This window comes from Salmo salar, chromosome 09 (assembly GCF_965601325.2).
Source record: "Salmo salar chromosome 09, fSalSal1, whole genome shotgun sequence".
NCBI lineage: Eukaryota > Metazoa > Chordata > Actinopteri > Salmoniformes > Salmonidae > Salmo > Salmo salar.
This window is the reverse complement of record NC_138299.1, coordinates 32,381,150-32,401,150: the sequence shown is the minus strand read 5'-3', so window position 1 is coordinate 32,401,150 and position 20,001 is coordinate 32,381,150. Positions and strand designations below refer to the sequence as shown.

At 44.1% G+C, this 20,001-nt stretch overlaps 1 protein-coding gene across 3 annotated transcripts in view; it reads left to right on the top strand.

Annotated features, from left to right (window-relative positions):
* The first annotated feature begins 406 nt into the window (after window positions 1-406).
* The window catches only part of daam1a (dishevelled associated activator of morphogenesis 1a), an 89,915-nt gene continuing 70,320 nt past the window's right edge, over window positions 407-20,001 (top strand). For 2 of the 3 annotated variants that reach the window (XM_082955728.1, XM_082955726.1), the window contains exon 1: window positions 12,110-12,790. The gene's annotated coding sequence lies outside the window, so the exon portion shown is untranslated. Of the gene's footprint in view, window positions 732-12,109; window positions 12,791-20,001 lie in introns of those variants that run through there. The other variant, XM_082955727.1, reaches the window with a different exon arrangement.

Genomic DNA, 20,001 nt, shown 5'->3' with positions numbered 1-20,001 from the left:
ATACTTATTGACCCAAGACATTTCAGCTTTTCATTTTTTATTAATTTGTAAAAATGATAAAAAGCATAATTCCACTTTGACATTATGGGGCATTGTGTGTAGGCCAGTGACACAGAGTCTCAATTTAATTCATTTTAAATGTAGGCTGTTAACACAACAAAATGTGGAAAAAGTCAAGGGGTGTGAATACTTTCTGAAGGTACTATAAACTTTTTTACAAGGGCTGATCATAGTTCTCCATTGGAGCACCATTCCCATGGAACTACATTTCCCGTACAAACATTGCTTTGTTTTCCTTGGTCAGTTCGCGCTAACATGAGCAGAGAGGAAGAGGCGAAGCGGGAGGATTTACTCCGCCCAATATCTGTCCCCGAAAAATAAGACAACTAATTTTATAAGAGTGTCGAATTTGGTAAACAAAAATTATATTTCTAATTTGTTACGTGAGGCTTATATGATCGAAAATAAGTTCCGTAGGCTAATGGGTAGTTTGCTGCGAATGCACTGATATAAGTGAATGGTCCGACCTGATCTCGCCTGCCTTCCATCTTTGAGGACATATATTTCCATTTGTAAAACCGGTCACTCAACTATCTTGTCAATATAATAGATCATATTTGCATGAGCGCAAAAGGGATGATCTCACTTACAGCAGCCAATGACTATTGTGTTAAAGGGGAATACACAAGCATAAAGCATCGAACTGCTTCGATGATGGATTCGTTTACGAGGTGAGCTAAAACGATATTAGATAACTAACATGATGACAGTGGTGTATTTCTTTCCACAGTGGAATATATTACAGATAAATTATTTGAAATGATTTATGGCGACACGGATGAGACCCGATGACTGAGGATAGGCTGTATGGGTGGGACGAAGGGATAACATGTCAATACAATAGTAAATTAAAGATCTGTGAACCGCCGCCGACACTTTTTGTCAGCAAAATTTTGCACAGTAAAGGTGATTTGATCACCTTGCTATGTGAAGAATGTCTTTACGCGGTTGCGAATTTCGTGTGTCTTTTGTTTCAGCGAAAGAACCTGTGTTCTACCCATAGAACTGGTGTGCATGCATTGCAAACCGACATCGTATTCAAGTTACATTGAGATTCGACCTGCTTTTTGAATACGCTTTGATCTGTAGTAATTATATGAATGCAGTATAGCCTAATTAGGCCTACTGTGTAGGCTAATTATGGTATGAATGATGGAAACAATTCGAGATGGATATGTGTGTAGGCTACATCAGTGTCGCTTGACTGCATTCACAACATGTGTATTACTCTACTGTGGCAGCAGTAGGCTTCTTTGCCATTCAATGTAATCTCCCTTGAACCTCAGTTAGAAGCTATGCCACTATGTCTGCCAAGACTCTCAGGGGAGAAAGTGATTCAGTTTTACTATCAACAAACAAACAAACAAGTTTCTCTTTATGATGTAGTGTTGTTGGTAAACTATCTACGGTTTGTATTATATTGTATTAAATTCTACTCTTCCCTGGGGGTCAGAATAGCAGTGATACCTATTCATGAAGAGGTTTCATGTTGGGGACATACATCATTTCAGATGTTTTGGTATTTTTAGATCGGTGGACCACACCTGGAACTCATGGGTGGAGTCTGAGACAGGTGCTTTATACTGCCCTCAGTCACCTGGTACATTTCTAGGCTACTTCTTCAATCTGCTACAGGAACTTACTTCTTCATAGGCATTACACTAATACTAGAGGTTTAAGACCTATAGCTAGACTTGGCTGGCTAAAGATGTAAGACATCCCCATTCTCAGATTAGTCATTTAATACTATTAGATTCTCCAGCAATCAGACTTATCCAAGTCATTAAACCAGTTAAGCCCCAATGAGTTGTTTTTAATTAATTAGAAAAGGGCATAGAGGACATTACAACTCATGTACATGTACCAGTTTCCCCCCTCTCCTCCTGGCATCAGGTGAGGCATTTAAAAGAATGATAACATCAATGTTTGCTGAACCGTCTGCACTCTGCACGCATCTATCCCTAATTGCTGTGTGTAATGATGCAGAAGATGGGTAATGTCTTGGTTACCTCCCTGCACTGCAATGACGTCTGTGATGTTAGACATGCATAATAGCATGCTGCCTGGAGGCCTCTGATCAAGCCCAAGTCATGCTAATGAGAACATCCCCAGTAGCAAAGTGCTAACCTGTTCTCATTCTGAAATATGATGGGCTTTTTGAAGGGCTGACACAAATCACATGCCTGAGTCAGTCTCACAATCACTTAGATTATTACAGTGCTGTTAGTCATCCAGACCACCCCCCCCCGTGTGTGTCTGTGTACAGCACTGGAGTTTCATCCTTTTTAATTAGTAACACCTCTAATATCTAACACGACGGGCACTGGGCAGATGTTACTTCCCAGCAGCAGACCATTCAGTTCAGATGGGTTGTTATCTGCCTGCCTGCACTGTGCCCCCAGGCAGACATTCCCCCTGGTTCACCAGCCCTGAATCACAGGTTCCTACAGTACTACTGACCTCTCTGCATTCCCCTGTCTGGGACCCCCCCCCCCCCCCCCTGTGTGTATGTGTGGGAGGAGAAGTCTTCAATTAAAACCAGTGAGGTCATGCTGATACAGTATGTACTGTAGGAGCTATCTCAACGTAAGGGAATGTCAGAGCTGTGCCAAGACTTGATACCGGGACTTATTTCCACTCGAGGAACCGATACCGAGCGAGGAGGAGTCCTGAGAGGGATGTTAGAATTACTCTGTGATGTTCACACCGCCCTCAAATTCATCTAAAGCTCTGCTCACAGCAGCTCCAGTCTCAGACTTAGTCATGCACAATGACACCATGACGTATTGGTAAAGAGTCATTTGTCCCGCTTTATTATCTTATAAAGGCTTCATAAAGCATTCATATATGCTTCATAAGCACTGCATACATGGGTCACAAATAATAATCTGTAACTGTATTTCATTCTCTATAAAAGATGAATAAATGTGAACAAATAAACTGATGGTTATGTCACACAGTTATGCCACATTATGAATCTTTATAGAACATGATATACGCTTATAGATGATTTGTGAAGCATCTATGTAGGGCTTTATGAAGCCTTCATAAGATGCACTTCAAATAAAGCGGGACTGAGTAATGGAGTAATTAAACCATTGTCACATCCTGACCAGTATAAGGGGTTATTGGTTATTGTAGTTTGGCCGGGACGTGGAAGGGGGTATTTGTTTTATGTGGTTCGGGGTTTAATGGGATATGTATTTATGTAAGAGGGGTATTTGATTTATGTGTTCCGGGGTTTTTGGGTAATGTTCTTGTTTTGTATTTCTCTGGTTTTCTATGTTGTGTATTTCTTTGTGTTGGCCTGGTATGGCTCTCAATCAGGAACAGCTGTACATCGTTGTTGCTGATTGAGAGTCATACTAAGGTAGCCCTATTTCACCTGTCCCTTTGTGTGAAGTTGTATTCGTGCACTGCTATGTTTAGCCTGCAGAACTGTTAGCTGTCGTTCGTGGTTTCGTTTTGTTGTTTTTGTGTGGTGTTCGTAATAGTAAATATGAGCATTCACGTACCCGCTGCATTTTGGTCCACTTCCTACGACGGTCGTTACAACCATTGAAAACATATGAATATAATATCAGTAATAAATGAGAATGAATGAGTGACATCTGCTCTACCACTGTGACATCTGAAGATGTAGCCGTAGAGGGGATGTACAGAAGGGGTAAACGCTTGTAGAGAAAGGAGGTAGAGCATTCTACTCTAACTAGGCTAGTTGTTCATAAAACTTTCCAGTCTTGATCTAACTCTATGACAATTGGGAAAGTCTTGCAAAAGAGAAACATTGTAGCTCTTCCACTAAATGTGTAGAGGAGCCACCTATACCATTTGGCACAGTTCTGGTTGGCACTATATTTCCTCATAAGGAAGTTATGGTGTACTGTTGTTAGAATAGTTTTGTTGCTATGTCAAGATATTGATGAGGATAGATGAGCTATCTCACGCAGTGAAACCAAGCCAGTTGTTTTTCCTTCAGTGCTCGCTCAGCTTCCGCCTTTGCCTGTGAACTGCTGTGGAGAATGATTTACCAGAGTACTGTATGCTCTCTGCTGGACTTTAGTGTGTGTGTTTCACTCTCTGATTGTGTGTCTGTTCAAGACTTGCATATTTGCATGTGGTGGAGACAGACATTGCATAATACCACAAGGTTGGTAGCAACACACCCCTTCCACCACCCACAGTAAAATCATGCAGATAGGAGGAGCAACAGCGTGTGCGGTGGTTGCATCAGCCACCATTTAGTTTCTTTGTAGGACTAGTATGAAATGGATGGGACTATCCCAGAGGCCGCTATAGCCCTGCCCTGCCTGCATTGCCCCACCCATTGAACCCAGCCCTGTCGGTCCGGTGAGGCTCAACAATGGCCCAGTGTAGCTGTTTGAACTTCCCATTCTCTGTCTTTGTGCTTCAGTGGGGCTGGACAATGGTGTGATCTGGTGTTATTCATTCTCAGGCAGAGGCGCAGCCTATCAGTCAGCTCCCCCCAACTTAAAGCCTCTAGACCAGAGGACTGCCTCAGTGAACCCAGCTCTCTCCCCTCTCTGCTCCCCTAACCCCCCAGACGAGGTTGTCAGCACCCACACTGCATACACAAACATACACCCCAGAGATAGAGGCAATACAGACGGTTTTATAGGACTTTACATCCAACAGTGTAGCTGGGAAGTGTCCCTATTGCATAAAAGGTGCTTCATCGCTCTCTTTCTTCACTGTCTTATGCTCTGTGTCTTTGAATAGGCGTGAGGAGCAGGCAGCGTGGAAATGTTTTGAATAATCTTCCATTGTTGGCAAGTGTGTTACAGTGCTATGCTTTGAATCATTAAACTCTCTTATTTGTTAATAGGGAAGAGAGAGTGTGAACAGGCATTCAGCTTAGAGGGACACACTACATCACCATACTCAGAAACAATGTCAGCCTCACATACAAACTAAGCCTGTTCCTACTCTGATCCCGAACTATGAAGTAACTTAACAAGCTTAGTTCAGGGGCAATTCCATTGTAACAGAATTATGCTGAGACTGTATGCCAAACAAAAACCATTCAAGGTTTAGCAAACAACTCTATGCACAATGACTCATTTGAACAATTTACACAGTTAAAAAAAAGATCACTTTTACTGGAAAACTGTGCAGATGCAAAGTTTGGTAACAGAATTACGGTGAAATCTCCCTCCGTTTTATTCTGTTACCAGACTTTGTATGTGCACAATTCTTCCTGTAAAAGTGTTTTTGTAACATTTTCTGTGGAAATTGTTAAAAGTAATCCTTCATATGCATAGAGTTGTGTGGTTTGTTAAACTTTTAAATCAATGGTTTTTGTTTAGTATACATTTGAAAGTAAAAAATCTGAGTCTCGTAAATCTGTCACCATGGAATTACCCTTGGGGCAAGAGTGAAACTATCAAACTGTGAGCCAGAATGGTTTCCCACAAGGCTAGGCCTAAATAGATGAATGTCTGATTGTGACATGCTAACATAGAGCCCAGGTGGCATTCCACTGTGAATCATACTGAAAAACCTTAGTTGTTTGTCACCAACATTCCAAGTAGGACGTCTCCAGACACTGTTGTTCCAAATGGCTGGGAGTGTTACAGAAGTTGAAGCAATGTGACTTGCCATGTTGCAATGATGCTTGATCGGTATGAATGATTGCTACAGTGTTGCTACAGACATGCAAAGAATACCCCACATTTGCTTTGATGTTTATAGTTATCTGTAGCTATCTGTCTATCAGTCCTGCTGCTCCTCGCTCCATGGTTGCTGTTTTCACTGACAACAACTACACTATTTGCTTGCCTGTCAATGTCATTGTGAGTGGGGCAGTTTCTCACAGTGTGTGAGTTATTGTACTCTAAATATTGATGGGGTTTCCAAATAAAGCAAACCAATGGGATTGTTTTTGTAATGTTCATAATAAGAATTGATTTCCCATGGCACATCACTTTTGATCAAAGTTTTAGTCTTTTGTTAACCATCTGAACTTAGGCCTATATGGGCTGCAGGTGATTTATGTTTGATAGGACTCCTGATCTTGTGTAAGTTCCCCCAAATTGACGATAGGCCTCTATCATTCAATATGGACATGCTGTGCTTCCTATACCTGTGTCTCGTCCTCACTGTTCTCTTCATAAGATCATTTATAGGAAATGTTTTCTGTCATATTGGTACTTTCTGTATAACTCCTTCGGTCAGAGGTAAAGCAGATGGGTGGGCTAACCTACTATAATGCACACGTCCTCCTCAAAGAATATCATATTCTGCTGACTGAGGTCTGAGACATCCAGGTCCGGGTATCTTTCCAACATAAAACTTGATGTGGTTATAAATGTTCATATCCTGGATCGGTGAGGAGGATGTCAGGTAGCTCTGATCCGTTCAACAGATGGGAGGAGAATTGATGGTTACTGTCTGGTCTCTGACTCAATCCCAAGAACTGTGTTATGTTGGTCATGCATATCAAAATGTTCCAAACAAACTCTGACCTCTTAGAATTGTATTTTTAACTACCTCAAGTAGGAAGGAAGCTCTGTCTGATCTGTCCGAAGTGAACCAGGATTCTGAGTTTGTTGTTGGTGCTACCATACATCATCTGTTTGCACTTTGTATCCTCAATGACTCAATAACACTGATTTCACCCTCAGTCTATACCTTGAGTAACTTACAGTAAGCAGATAAGGGATCTTCTGAACAATAACAACACGTTTCTAGTTTTAATGCACAAGTACTTTGGAATGTCTTTCTTTCAAACTCAAAACCCAACAGTGCAATATTCATTAACAATGTAATACTATACATTTTTTTCCCCAAAAATATGAAGAACACAATAAGTAAGTTAGCATACTATAAACAGGGTCAGTTCCAATACCATATTTACAATGTGCAGGGATACTGGAGTGATGGAGGTATATATGTACAGGAGTAAGGTGACTAGCATCAAGATATAAGATAAACAGAGTAGCAACAGCTTGTATGTGAGTGGGTGTCCATGTGTGAGTCAGTATACATGTATGTGCATGTTATGTGTGAGTGGGCAGATGATGGAGGGAGTGTGTGAGTGTGTAGGGCTCTGTGAGTGTGCATAGAGACAAAAATAAAAATAAAAAGGTCAATGAGGATACAAGGTTAACTCAGATAGTCTGTGTAGCTATTGTTAGCTATTTATCAGTCTTATGGCTTGGGGATTGAAGCTATTCAAGAGCCTGTTGGCTTCAGACTTGATGCACTGGTACTGCTTGCCGTGCAGAAGCAGGAAGAATAGTCTATGGCTTTGATGGTTGGAGTCTTTTTTTCCCGGGCCTTCTTACCACACCACCTGATATAGATATCCTGGATGGCAGGGAGCTCGGCCCCAGTGATGTACTGGGATGACTGCACCACCCTCTGTAGTGCCATGAGATCGAGGGCGCTGCAGTTGCCATACCAGGCAGTGATGCAGCCAGTCAAAATCCTCTCAATGGTACAGCTGTATAATTTTTTGAAGATTTGGGGGCCCCTGCCAAATTTTTTCTACCTCCTGAGGGGGAAGAGGCGCTGTTGCTCCTTCTTCACGATTATGCGCATGTGTTTGGACCATTTTAAGTCTTTAGTTATTTGCACACTGAGGAACTTGAAGCTCTCAACCTGCTCCACTGTGGCCCCGTCGATGTGGCGTACTAGCCCCCCATTTCCCGTAGTCCACGATCAGCTCCTTGGTCTTGCTGACGTTGAGGGAGAGGTTGTTGTTCCGGCACCACAGTGCCAGTTCCCTGTCGGCTGACTCATCATCTCCGGTGATCAGGCCTACCACCGCTGTGTTGTCAGCAAACTTGATAATGGTGTTGGAGTCGTGCGTGGCCAACAGTCGTGGGTGAATAAGGAGTACAGGAGGGGACTAAGCACATATCCCTGTGGGGCCCCTGTGTTGAGGGTTAGCGTGGCGGAGGTGATATTGCCTACCCTCGCCACCTGGGGTCAGCCCGTCAGGAAGTCCAGGATCCAGTTGCAGAGGGAGGTGTTCAGACCCAGAGTCCTAAGCTTGGTGACGAGCTTGGAGGGGACAATGGTATTGAACGCTGAGCTGTAGTCAATGAACAGCATTCTCATATAGGTATTCCTCTTATCTAGGTGGGTGAGGACCGTGTGGAGAGCAATTGAGATTGCGTAATCTATGGATCTGTTGGGGCGGTATACAATTTGGAGTGGGTAAGGGGTGTCTGGGATGATAGAGTTGATGTGTGCCATAATCAGCCTCTCAATGCACTTCATGATTACAGATGTGAGTGCTACAGGGCGGTAGTCATTGTGGCATGAAAACTTAGAGTTCTTGGGGACAGGAATGATGGTGGTCATCTTAAAACATGTGGGGATTACAGACTGGGACAAGGAGCGGTTGAAAATGACTGGGAATACGCCTGCCAGCTGTTTTGCGCATGCTGAGAACACGCCCTGGAATACAGTCGGGCAACATGGGGAGGTACAGAGGGATCAAACCAGACTGCCTCTTGCTGACTATCTCCAATCAGCTGAGGGACTGTGATTGGATGATATACACATTCTTTTGAATGTTGTTAGTATCCTACGTTCAAACAGGGTCTGTGTCCAAATTCTTTATCCTTCTTGTGCACTTGCCCACTTCCCATTAAAAGGAAATGACTGATGTGAAGAAATATGATGGAAACTCTCTATAGCGTATGCTTACGTGTTTCAAATGCTATTTACTGTAGATATGTTCAGAGGCGTGCACAAGTGTAGACTTCCCAGAGAATTGGGATGCAGGCAGGGTAAATATGTTTCTCACAGTGAACAGTGTTATGGCTATCTAAGATACATCTCTGACAGCTCACTTCACTGTGCTAATGAGGCAGCAGCTAACTGACTAAAGTGCCCTGCTCATGACAGAGACAGGACACAGCTTGTTCCACAGCACAACTGGGACCCGAACAAAGCAGTGCCATGTGTTTCAGCTAACTGTAATTCTCACAGTGGGATGGTCATCATGTTTGGATGTTTCATGAAACTTTTGATGATTAGTGTTTACATCCTGGTGAAGTTCTAACCATGTCCTGTAACTAACCAAGCCCTATTCATCACAGCAGACGTCTGTCATAATGTTGGATTCAGCTGGAAATGTGTATGTGTGATTGAGACATTGTGTTATTGATTGTGTTAGATTATGACCCATTGTGAGATTTGTCTCCAGGGCTTGCTGATATTCCAGGTCGGGTTACTGAGGTCTGTGTGTCACCCCTTCGATGGATCAGCTTATCCTGTTGAGGCACGCCAAGAAGGAAAACAAGACTCACCCTTCACGGAACTGTTTACTGAAACACAGCTTAGGAGATTCTAAATGTCTGTGAACATAGCATACATAAAACATGCACAGGCTCTTTTATTTCCCAGGCCTTTCAACCACTGTCATAAAAAATGGCTTGAATATCCCATATATCCCATTAAAAGGCAGTATATCAATAATCAGAGGAGTGTTTTTGCAGCCGCGTGATATGATGACTGTGTGTGTGCGTGTGCGTGCGTGCGTGCGTGCGTGTGTGTGTGTGTGTTCGTCCATCTGTGGCATTCCTCTACAGTCTTCACAGACAAACGCTGACAGTGCGTCAGTTAGTCAGTCCCAGAGAGGGAATGCATCATGACCGGTTTGTTTCATTACAACAGTGCTGGTGGCCATGTTATTTACTAGGAGCCTGGCAGGCTTCAGGCTGTCCTCAGCTGTCTGGCCCCACAGGGGAATGTCAGTCTGTCTGACCACTGACCAGTTAGTATCAGCTAGCCACTGAGCCTCTGCAGACTGGGCAGGCATCCTTAGACAGCCAGGCCAGCCCAGCCCAGGGTGCTGACTGCTGGCAAACACTGGTTCTCTCTCTGAGGGCAGCCAGGCCCTGCTCTGTGTGTCTCTGTGACATGGACAAAGTCCTCTTTCTAGAGGGGAGGACGATTGCTGAGTCCATTGAATAGCTTGTAACGGGCTCCATTAGATTGGCTCCTGTGTTTTTGATACCATGGGATACTTTTCAATGACTTGTCTCCACATACTAGTCGACTCTAGACCACCAGTTGTCGGAGCATTGTGTCACAGTATCTCTGTGTGTCATTCATTTCACAGCATGTGAGATTATAGATAAGTTGCTCTCTGCTTGTTATTTGTCATCGATACACTGTATGTGTCGTGAATGATGCTGTATTTTCCAACAGCCTAGTGAATGAGACTTTGTACATCAGAGGGCTTTGCACTGAGAGAAAGAGGGAGAAGCATGTGAAGAGTTAATTTAAAAAAAATCTGAGCAAGCCTTTATCCATTCGCTCATTAAAGAGGATTCTGGCAGCAGGGGAAACCCCCTTTCATTCCTCTACTTAGCAACTATCTGAGAAGACCAACATGAGAGCGAATGCTGCTGGGTATTATTTGGGCAAAGGTCAGTCATCCACAGGAACACTAGCATGCTGTTTACTGACTGCAGTGGACAGAGGATGCAGCCCAGATGGCACCCTATTCCCTATTTAGTGCACTACTTTTGACGAGGGCCCATAGGGCTCTCGTCAAAAGTAGTGGACTGTACAAGGTGCCATTTGGGATCAACAGAGTTACTTGCTGTAACCTTTTAAGCTCAACATTGCGTTACTGCTATGTTTTTTACAGCTCCAACGTTAGGCAGCTGTTGCAGATGTATTCCTCAGGGAAGTTTCAGTGTGTTTTGCAGATCTAAAATGCTTGAAATGATACCCCCACCTTACATTGGGTGTAGTATTGCAGTGTGTATAGTAGAGTATTGGTATAGTAGAGTATTGGTATAGTAGAGTATTGTGTTCCTTTTTTATTGATATGAGTCAAATGGGTGGGGTAAACATCTAGAATGATCCCAAAGGTGATTATCCACTTGAATCACAATTGTAAGTCAAAACACTGGGAAAGGGAACTGAATGCATTCAACTGAAATGTGTCTTCCGCATTTAACCCAACCCCTCTGAATCAGAGAGGTGCAGGGGGCTGCCTTAATCGACTTAGATCTTTCCGCCTTGCTGGCTCGGGGATTCAAACCTTTCCGGTTACTGGCCCAACACTCTTAACTGCTAGGTTACCTGCTGTACTGGTGGTGGTTGGTGGGAAATTGAGTCTTAAAGCAGATTGAAAGGATTGCCTCAGACGCAGATACAGTATGTGTGTGTGTGTGTGTGTGTGTGTGTGTGTGTGTGTGTGTGTGTGTGTGTGTGTGTGTGTGTGTGTGTGTGTGTGTGTGTGTGTGTGTGTGTGTGTCTCTGGTCTGTCTGTCTGTCTGTCTGTCTGTCTGTCTGTCTGTCTGTCTGTCTGTCTGTCTGTCTGTCTGTCTGTCTGTCTGTCTGTCTGTCTGTCTGTCTGTCTGTCTGTCTGTCTGTCTGTCTGTCTGTCTGTCTGTCTGTCTGTCTGTCTGTCTGTCTGTCTGTCTGTCGTGTGTGTCAAACAGTAAGGGGAAGGGAGTGTAATGTGATCTGTTCTTGATGAGGAAAGCCCTCATCACTCCCTTAATAGCTTAGTATTCTGAGAAAATGATAGGACATGAACTCTGTCTGTCTGGTGGATGGAAGGCAGGACGACAGATCCAGCCATTGTAGCGCATTGTAAGTTACGTTGGCCTAGTCTGTGAAGTGATTGATTGTTAGTGATAGATAGTATGTTAGGGTGTGTGATGAGTCGATCTTCTATAATAAAGCTCCTGCTAGTGTAACCCAATCTGGATACAGATGGTCCATGTCACTAAGAGTATTGATCTTTCAATAGAGCAGGAAACACTCCCACACACACACACACACACACACACACACACACACACACACACACACACACACACACACACACACACACACACACACACACACACACACACACACACACAAACACAAACACAAACACAAACACATACACATACACATACACACACACACACACACACTTCTCTAAGTGGAACAGAAAGAAAGCTGAGAGCAGTGGGAGGAGCCCAGCTAGGACTCCCTCCAATAGAAACACGCTGGGCACTGGGGGGTGTGGCATGGCATAGGGATGAGGGCTGGCTGACTGCAGCAGCAGCAGAAGCCAACATCAGTGGGTTTGTGTGTCTCTGGCCATAGGCTCAGAGCAGTGTGGACTGACGGCCTGTGTGCTGTCTCAGTGTAGTCACTTCCAGAGATCGTTTAAGTGGGGAGACTTTACTGGATTACAGTGAGTTAGACTTGGATAGATTGATCGGTCCAAGTGTTACTGTAGAATAGAGAAACAGTTCTGTGTGATAGATAGTTTGCGACTGACTGTGAGACTGTATTTATCTGCAGACAGAGGAGTTGGCTCGACTACAGCTACTGTTCAGTTCAGTGACCACGCTTCACTGACTCAACCCGTGGATGTCACAATGCTATGTCCGTGCTGAGGAGGTCTTTCTGTTCCGGGCTGTTCTGCTGGATGAGGCTGGAGCTGGATGTGTTTCTCTCCTTTCCTGGACTGTGATTGTGGTGATCTCACTGCTGGAGACATAGGAAGCTCTGTCTTCAGCTCTTCTCACATTGTCGGTCATCTGGTCTCTAGTAGCGCTGGCTGGCTGCCTGTAGAGAGCAGAACAGAGAGCAGAACAGAGAGCAGAGCAGAGAGCAGAGCAGAGAGCAGAGCAGGACTCGCTCTGTTCTGTGGAGCTTGTTTCGCTGCCTGGACTGGACTTTATAACGAGGATGTTTACCCATATAAGAGGATCTATTGCTGTTGTGTAAAAAGGTAAGATTGTTTAAAAATGTTTTAATGAAAGCGTTACAAGACTTCTGGCTGTATGTTATTCAACAGGGGAACAACAACACTAGCACAGTAATGGATCTCAGTGGAAGTCTGTGGCTGCTTCTGTTTCACTATGGACAACTAACTGTAAGGGAAGCATAAGTAGTATGCTGGCACAGTGGAATTCTACTCCCTTTTACTCCCTCTGTATTTAGGCAGCTATGTGCTCAGAATGTGTCTGTCATAATTCAAGGGAAAACAACAATCCGTCTGTCTCTGTGTGGTGTGAGCTGGGAATGCAGGGAGCCCTGAACAAAAAAACTGAGACTCGTATGCATTTCTTCCTAGGGTGTGCCAACAAACACACACACACACACACACACACACACACACACACACACACACAGACACAGACACAGACACACACACACACACACACACACACACAGACACAGACACACACACACACACAGACAGCATGTCAGATTGTTTATCATAAGTACACCGTTTGAGTGTTACTGTTTTTAGGATCTGTGGGTGTTACTGTGGGTTTTAGCATTGTTCTGTTTGTGACTGGAACTCTGGTCTGGCATTCACCATGACTCTGTGTGTTTGAGTAGGAGGTGGAGTTTTTCTAACAGTACTAGAGCTAGGCTGTGAGAAAGGTCAATGGAGCCAAGAACTTTGGCCTTGTGTTAATACCCCTGACTGTTCTGAGTTAGTAGTTTCCCTATCGCTATTTTTCTATGAAGAGTGAGGGCACAGGGCAGTTGGTTTTTGGCTGTGTCCTGATTTGAATATACTGTATTCTCCTTATCTGCTCAATATCGCATCCGTTTCCAAGGGGATGGATGGCTGAATGGATGTTGTTAGATGCTTAGCCCCTGTATGAAGAAGCTCGGTCACTACTGTTTGCCCCCAACACACACACACACACTGCCCAGAGACTCCCACCCATCTCTGATTGGCAGCTGGGGGACCCATGCAGCCAAAGCTTAGCCTATAAAAACTCATTACTCACACTGGTCCTTGTTCAATCCCAGCGATTCATCCCGCTGGATTAGCACATGTAATGCAGGCAGGGCTCTGAATCAGAAACAGCCCTGGCAACAAGGGAGGAGAGCAGTGGGTATCCAGGGTCCTGTGGAAAAGGACGAGTTTAGAAAATTGGGAGTTAGCTCGGATATGGCTGAATGAGAGGGAGGGATCAAGTCTGGGATGGTGAAGAGTGCATATATGTGTGGTTGGTTGTCATCAGAGGCATCTAAACCAGCCGTGGTGTGTGTGTGTGTGTGTGTGTGTGTGTGTGTGTGGTGTGTGTGTGTGTGTGTGTGTGTGTGTGTGTGTGTGTGTGTGTGTGTGTGTGTGTGTGTGTGTGTGTGTGGTGTGTGTGGTAACTGCATTCCTGCAGGGACCAGGGACTGTCTGCCTCTGGTTATTTCATGAGTGGGATGGAAGAGGGCTGGAGGCATCCCCCTATTGGCTTGACCTTTGACCCTTCTATCAGAGCCCAGGGGAACTAAGAGCCGATTGGCCTGTCAGCACCCTGCTAATATTGATCTTAGCAACTCTCTAGACCCTGAGTGCTCCACTCTGCTCCACTCTGCAGTCTGAGTGATCTGATCCCAATGGCATTCTGTCAGGAGAGCACCAAAACAGCTCCGACCGACCGACCAAAATCAATTCCAAATGTTCCCGACTCTAACCAAAATGTAACACACATGTCGCTAGCTAGGCTATATGACCCGATCTGCGTCCCAAATGGTACGCAATTCCCTATGGGCCCTGATCGAAAGTAGTACACTATATAGGGAAAATGGTTCTATTTGGGATGCAGCTCTGGGTGGTTTTCAGATCCAGTGAATAGGAAATTGCCCCCCTATTACCTCCGACACACATGCATGTCTATTTCTGTCCTTGTTTCCTTTCCTCACCAAGTGGTTCCAATGATGGTGTCCAGATCATCTCCATTATAATGTGATCTGACAATAAGATGAGCTAGTTTTCCATCCATGCAGTGAGTGAACAGGTCACATGGTAAAATGTGTGTGTTTTATAAATCTAGTATCTACTGTTGCGCTGACCGACAGGTTCTAAATAGACACACTTAGCCTCCTTTTGATAACATATTGACAGAGATTAAATCGATCAGGGGACTTGCTGGGTTCATTATGTAAAACGCATCCCATGGTCTGATTGACTGACCTCGTTGAACTGGACAGGTCAGCCTGCGCTGACTTCTCTCTCTTATGTAAAAGCCTAAATGGGTTGTCCTGGGTTTCGCAATGCTGTTTGACCACTTAAAAGGTCTGACTTCTAAGGGGAGGGCTGTGCTGTGCTCAATGCACTATGCAACAGGCTTCCTCAGTACCCGGGTTATCATTACATTCATGTTGATGGTGTTGACATCACAAGGGTCTGAGCTTCAGATATATTCACCCACATTATTTAAGATGACTGATAAAAATAGTTTTTTTTTCGGGTAGGATCGAATGATTAGATTACCTGCAGTGCAAATGTAAATCATTCACATGGATGAATCACCATCAATCAGAACACAGATGAAGATTGTTTAGGTGATGATAGCTAAGCACATCTTACATTTCTCTACCGGTGTTGGCCCCATAAATAAATAAATAAATAAATAAATACACTTCTCAAAAAAATAAAGGGAACACTTAAACAACACAATGTAACTCCAAGTCAATCACACTTCTGTGAAATCAAACTGTCCACTAAGGAAGCAACACTGATTGACAATAAATGTCACATGCTGTTGTGCAAATGGAATAGACAACAGGTGGAAATTATAGGCAATTAGCAAGACACCCCCAATAAAAGAGTGGTTCTGCAGGTGGTGACCATAGACCACTTCTTAGTTCCTATGCTTCCTGGCTGATGTTTTGGTCACTTTTGAATGCTAGCGGTGCTTTCACTCTAGTGGTAGCATGAGACGGAGTCTACAACCCACACAAGTGGCTCAGGTAGTGCAGCTCATCCAGGATGGCACATCAATGCGAGCTGTGGCAAGAAGGTTTGCTGTGTCTGTCAGCGTAGTGTCCAAAGCATGGAGGCGCTACCAGGAGACAGGCCAGTACATCAGGAGACGTGGAGGAGGCCGTAGGAGGGCAACAACCCAGCAGCAGGACCGCTACCTCCGCCTTTGTGCAAGGAGGAGCAGGAGGAGCACTGCCAGAGCCCTGCAAAATGACCTCCAGCAGGCCACAAATGTGCATGTGTCTGCTCAAACGGTCAGAAACAGACTCCATGAGGGTGGTATGAGGGCCTGACGTCCACAGGTGGGGGTTGTGCTTACAGCCCAACACCATGCAGGACGTTTGGCATTTGCCAGAGAACACCAAGATTGGCAAATTCGCCACTGGCGCCCTGTGCTCTTCACAGATTAAAGCAGGTTCAAACTGATCACGTGACGGACGTGACAGAGTCTGGAGACGCCGTGGAGAATGTTCTGCTGCCTGCAACATCCTCCAGCATGACCGGTTTGGCGGTGTGGGGTGGCATTTCTGTGGGGGGCCGCACAGCCCTCCATGTGCTCGCCAGAGGTAGCCTGACTGCCATTAGGTACCGAGATGAGATCCTCAGACCCCTTGTGAGACCATATGCTGGTGCGGTTGGCCCTGGGTTCCTCCTAATGCAAGACAATGCTAGACCTCATGTGGCTGGAGTGTGTCAGCAGTTCCTGCAAGAGGAAGGCATTGATGCTATGGACTGGCCCGCCCGTTCCCCAGACCTGAATCCAATTGAGCACATCTGGGACATCATGTCTCGCTCCATCCACCAACGCCACGTTGCACCACAGACTGTCCAGGAGTTGGCGGATGCTTTAATCCAGGTCTGGGAGGAGATCCCTCAGGAGACCATCCGCCACCTCATCAGGAGCATGCCCAGGCGTTGTAGGGAGGTCATACAGGCACGTGGAGGCCACACACACTACTGAGCCTCATTTTGACTGGTTTTAAGGACATTACATCAAAGTTGGATCAGATTGTAGTGTGGTTTTCCACTTTAATTTTGAGTGTGACTCCAAATCCAGACCTCCATGGGTTGATAAATTGGATTTCCATTGATTATTTTTGTGCAATTTTGTTGTCAGCACATTCAACTATGTAAAGAACCCCGTAGCTCAGTTGGTAGAGCATGGTGTTTGCAACGCCAGGGTTGTGGGTTCGATTCCCACGGGGGTCCAAGTACGAAGAAGAAAAAATTTGTATGAAATGAAATGTATGCATTCACTACTGTAAGTCGCTCTGGATAAGAGAGTCTGCTAAATGACTAAAATGTCAAAATGTCAAATGAAAAAAGTATTTAATAAGATTATTTCTTTCATTCTGATCTAGGATGTGTTGTTTAAGTGTTCCCTTTATTTTTTTGAGCAGTATATATATATACACTATTGTTCAAAAGTTTGGGGTCCTTAGAAATGTTCTTGTTTTGAAAGAAAAGCTATTTTTTTGTCCATTAAAATGACATCAAATTGATCAGAAATACAGTGTAGACATTGTTAATGTTGTAAATGACTGTTGTAGCCGGAAACACCTGATTTAAAAAAAAATGGAGTATCTACAGAGGCGTACATTACTCCTGTGTTCCAATGGCACGTTGTGTTAGCTAATCCAAGTTTATCATTTTAAAAGGCTAATTGATCATTAGAAAACCCCTTTGCAATTATGTTAGCACAGTTGAAAACTGTTGTTCTGATTAAAGAAGCAATAAAACTGTTCTTCTTTAGACTTGTGTCTGGAGCATCAGCATTTGTGGGTTCGATTACAGGCTCCAAATGGCCAGAAACAAAGAATTTTCTTCTGAAACTCGTCAGTCTATTCTTCTTCTGAGAAATGAAGGCAAGAAATTGCCAAGAAACTAAAGATCTCGTACAACGCCGTGTAATACTCCCTTCACAGAACAGCGGAAACTGGCGCCAACCAGATTTGAAAGAGGAGTGGGAGGCCTCGGTGCACAACTGAGTAAGAGGACAAGTACATTAGTGTCTAGTTTGAGAAACAGATGCCTCACAAGTCCTCAACTGGCAGCTTCATTAAATTGTACCAGCAAAACACCAGTCTCAACATCAACAGGGAAGACGCGACTCCGAGATGCTGGCCTTCTAGGCAGAGTTGCAAAGAAAAAGTCATATCTCAGACTAGCCAATAAAAATAAAAGATTAAGATGGGCAAAAGAACACAGACACTAGACAGAGGAAGATTGGGAAAAAAGTGTTATGGACAGACTAATCTAAGTTTGAGGTGTTCGGATCACAAAGAAGAACATTTGTGAGATGCAGAAAAAAATGAAAAGATGCTAGAGGAGTGCTTGACACCATCTGTCAAGCATGGTGGAGGCAATGTGATGGTCTGGGGTTTCTTTGGTGGTGGTAAAGTGGGAGATTTTTACATGGTACGTAAGAAGTGCCCATCAAGCCAACCCAACTTCTGGGATGTGCTTCAGGAAGCATGGGGTGAAATCTCTTCAGATTACCTCAACAAATTGACAACTCGAATGCCAAAGGTCTGCAATGCTGTAATTGCTGCAAATGGAGGATTCTTTGACAAAAGCAAAGTTTGAAGGACACAATTATTATTTCAATTAAGAATCATTATTTATAACCTTGTCAACGTCTTGACTATATTTCCTATTCATTTTGCTCATTTCATGTATGTTTTCATGGAAAACAAGGACATTTCTAAGTGACCCCAAAGTTTTGTACGGTAGTGTACAGTTGAAGTCGGAAGTTTACATACACTTAGGTTGGAGTCATTAGAACTCGTTTTTCAACCACTCCACAAATTTCTTGTTAACAAACAATAGTTTTGCCAAGTCAGTTAGGACATCTACTTTGTGCATGACACAAAGTCATTTTTCCAACAATTGTTTACAGATAGATTATTTCACTTATAATTCACTGTATCACAATTCCAGTGGGTCAGAAGTTTACATACACTAAGTTGACTGTGCCTTTAAACAGCTTGGAAAATCCCAGAAAATGATGTCATGGCTTTAGAAGCTTCTGATAGGCTAATATACATCATTTCAGTCAATTGGAGGTGTACCTGTGGATGTATTTCAAGGCCTACCTTCAAACTCAGTGCCTCTTTGCTTGACATCATGGGAAAATCAAAAGAAATCAGCCAAGACCTCAGAAAACTAATTGTTGACCTCCACAAGTCTGGTTCATCCTTGGGAGCAATTTCCAAACGCCTGAAGGTACCACGTTCATCTATACAAGCAATAGTACGCAAGTATAAACCCCATGGGACCACGCAGCCGTCATTCTGCTCAGGAAGGAGACGCGCTCTGTCTCCTAGAGATGAATGTACTTTGGTGCGAAAAGTGCAAATCAATCCCAGAACAACAGCAAAGGACCTTGTGAAGATGCTGGAGGAAACCGGTACAAAAGTATCTATATCCACAGTAAAACAAGTTCTATATCGACATAACCTGAAAGGCCGCTCAGCAAGGAAGAAGCCACTGCTCCAAAACCGCCATAAAAAAAAGCCAGACTACGGTTTGCAACTGCACATGGGGACAAAGATCGTACTTTTTGGAGAAATGTCCTCTGTTCTGATGAAACAAAAATAGAACTGTTTGGCCATAATGACCATCGTTATGTTTGGAGGAAAAAGGGGGAGGCTTGCAAGCCAAAGAACACCATCCCAACCGTGAAGCATGGGGGTGGCAGCATCATGTTGTGGGGGTGCTTTGCTGCAGGAGGGACTGGTGCACTTCACAATATAGATGGCATCATGGTGGAAAATGATGTGGATATATTGAATCAACAACTCAAGAAATCTGTCAGGAAGTTAAAGCTTGGTCGCAAATGGGTCTTCCAAATGGACAATGACCCCCAAGCATGCTTCCAAAGTTGTGGCAAAATGGCTTAAGAACAACAAAGTCAAGGTATTGGAGTGGCCATCACAAAGCCCTGACCTCACTCCTATAGAAAATTTGTGGGCAGAACTAAAAAAGCGTGTGTGAGTAAGGAGGCCTACAAACCTGACTCGGTTACACCAGCTCTGCCAGGAGGAATGGGCCAGAATTCACCCAACTTATTGTGGGAAGCTTGTGGAAGGCTACCCAAAACATTTGACCCAAGTTAAACAATTTAAAGGCAATGCTACCAAATACTAATTGAGTGTATGTAAACTTCTGACCCACTGGGAATGTGATGAAAGAAATAAAAGCTGAAATCAATAATT